This window comes from Apis dorsata, unplaced genomic scaffold (genome assembly GCF_000469605.1).
Source record: "Apis dorsata unplaced genomic scaffold, Apis dorsata 1.3 scaffold_894, whole genome shotgun sequence".
NCBI lineage: Eukaryota > Metazoa > Arthropoda > Insecta > Hymenoptera > Apidae > Apis > Apis dorsata.
In genome coordinates this window covers 390,974-393,873 of record NW_006264009.1, presented here as the reverse complement: position 1 = coordinate 393,873, position 2,900 = coordinate 390,974, and the positions used below count along the sequence as shown (strand labels likewise).

Below are 2,900 nucleotides of genomic sequence, written 5' to 3'. Positions count from 1 at the left end.
ACGGTCCAGCGCGTATAATCTGGCATCGGGAACAGAGCGGCGCAGGGGCGGGGTGGAGAGGGTCGAGAGGGCCGAGAGGGCTCGGCAACACATCGCTTTACGACCATTGCCCACAATGTCGTGTGCTCGCAACGCGACCTCACAGAGATATTTATCGTCCCGCTGCCGCTCTGCCTCTGCCCCCTCGTTCCGCTCTTTCTCCTCGGGTGGAGAGCCGCGATTTCCACCGGAATCTCGCTGAATCTCGAGCCGCGATTCCTTCGTGTGCCCTAGAAAACGACACGAGAAGGGGAAAAGTGTTTTTCGATAATGATTTCGAGATACGCGATCGAGGATCAAGAAGATTTCGATTTTCGCTCGGATGATCGGGCAGAGTCGAGTAAATAAGTTTTCGTGAGAAGAAAGGAGGAGGAATAATTATTTTATCATCGTCAGAGTAAATATGCTCAAGCGATGGAGCGCGAACTCGTTCTTATTTTATCTCTTGAACTCGAACAAGCTTCAATTTATCGATTTTAACTTGTAAGCTGAGCAATTTACAGATTGATGACGCGTTTAACTCTTCGAGGCACAAAATTACCCATTATCCGTTAAAAAATTAAAAGCAACATTAAATCTCATATTCCCATCCCATAGTGGAGTTTCTAACTCGTTTGATCGAATTGATCTACGTTTCTCAAACTCGGTTTGAAAATACAAATACTTCTCCATTTATAATATCCTAATTGACTGTCGTTCAATTATTTAAATCCCATTCGTCCATCAAATAAATAAATAAATAAATAAATAAATAGATTTAAAAAAGTGCAGAAAAAGTAAGAGAGTCGAGAATAACGAAACGGTAAACGAAGCTGAATTCGTTACGGAGTTCGAAACCCCTCGCTTAGCCTAGAGGCTTCGCTCTCCCGTGAAAGAGCGTTACGCCGATAAAGCGAAATTCCTCCTGCTCTCGTAAAAATTCTTTCGAATAAATTCTCCGATATTATGCGACCGATAATTACGACCACGGCTCTCCCAACTCGAGAGCCGAGGGAAAATTACGAGTTCCCCGCGACGGTAATTCCTTTCCCTCCTCCGGTTCTACGCGGCTATCGCCGAAACGGCTCTTGGCTTAACCGATTTTCCGCGATCCGCTTAAATCCTTGCGCGCGGATCGAATTATAACCGCGCGTCGATCCCGCGCGATAAGGATCGAGGAACGGCGAACGCCTCGCGGCCTGTTGCGCCCCGAGAACCGCGATTTCCCGCTTTCGTTTTAACCACGGAACAGGAGGTGGGAGGAAGAACGCGGAAGAGCGTATCGCGAGGCGAACGCTAAACGCTTCTAAATGCTTCTCGAATCGACGCGAATTAGCGTTCGAGCGCGACCAACGAACGCGCTTCCGAGGTCTGGTGAAAATCGAACGATGCGAGATTAAATTACGGACGTCGTACGAAGAGCGGGAACGAAGAGCGACGAAGGAAGACTTGGAAAGCTTATCCGGGGCGCATTCCGAGCGAGGATCGCTCGTCCCTTCTGCTCGCGTTAGCCCTTTAAGAGAGAGAGAGGGAGAGAAGAAAGAAAAAAGGAACGCGTGGCTAATTACGCAAGACCAGTATACCAGATTGAGGAGGGAGAAAGGGATGCAGGGAAAGAACGGATGAGGAGGTCGAAGAAATTCCAAGAAGCTGGAAGAACCGTAAAGATTTCAACGACCTCCACCTACCTCCGTGACCACGGTCCTTGGTCCTTGGAGCTGGTCGAAGAAAAGGGCGCGCAAGGTAGACGAGAAATATCTTTTCAAAGAATATCTCGAAGAGGAGGAGGAGGGAGGAAGAAGAGGAGTCGTCGCGGCCGGTGGCCCGCGTCCGGTAGAAACGGTAAACGGTGCACCGGCTTAAAGCCCGTGGAATTATCCTCCTGTAAACACCTACCTAATTAAGATTGGAACATTTTAACGTCCTGCTCGGGGACCCCAATAAACCGCCTAACGTACAGCCAGTTTGTTAGGCGCTTATGGGATCGTTTAATTAATATTGGCGTCGGACCAGCGCGGCCGGCTCGAACGACCGACCACCTCCGGCGCCTCCATGTCTTGCCCCTGTACACTTGCAACTTGCACCGTCTAACGTGTTCCAGCAGGGACCAGCTTCCAGCTTCTTTCCTCTCCCCCCTCATCTTTACCCCTTCCTTTATCTTTCCTTCTTTTCCACGCTTCTTTATTTTTCACGGATTCCTCCAGCCGAAGTGCAAGCGCGTTTCGCAACCCGACCCTCGCGATGGAAAAAAGTTGAACGTACGCGTGTCTCGAACGAGTTGTGCTCCAACCTTTCGACCGTCCATCCATTCACGATATCCTCGTATCGTCGTTACTTTCCAACTCCTCGCGGCCGTTGGAAGGGAAACGAAGAAACGCGCCAACTGGCAGGATCTGGACGAGAACGGGGCACGAGGAAGAGAAGAGAAGAGAGAACAAGCAACGGGCACGTTGCCGGCACACGGCACTCTCGGTTCTGCCTCTCTGGAAGGCGAGCAGGACGATTAATCACGGTCGCGTTTTGCGGTTTTGTCGCGCGTCACGACCCACGTGCGTTCCGCGGACCCCATTGTTCCGCGTCTAATCGTTCCAGGAACGGTGCCGAATGATCGTTCTTCGTGGGAGAGTTGGTTGACTCGCGTGTGCGCCGGTGTCCATTCACTCGCCGCGTCCATCGTGGACGACGCAACCTCTTGGCTCATTTCCTCTTCGTTCCTCTTTTACGATTCATTGTCGCGAGAAACTATATCGTGCGCGCTAAATCCAATATCGAACAATGTCGCCGGATCGCGTCATATCCGGATAATAAATAAAAGCGGTAATCGGGGCAAACGAACGTGGGTTAAATGGAGCATCGCGTCCGGCCGAGGTAGGCGTCTCTTA

The 2,900-nt window shown here is 50.6% G+C and overlaps 1 protein-coding gene across 4 annotated transcripts in view; it reads left to right on the top strand.

Annotated features, from left to right (window-relative positions):
• Window positions 1–2,900, top strand: part of LOC102676798 (protein wingless-like) — a 78,177-nt gene that overhangs the window by 15,605 nt on the left and 59,672 nt on the right. The gene's annotated exons all lie outside the window — the stretch shown is intronic.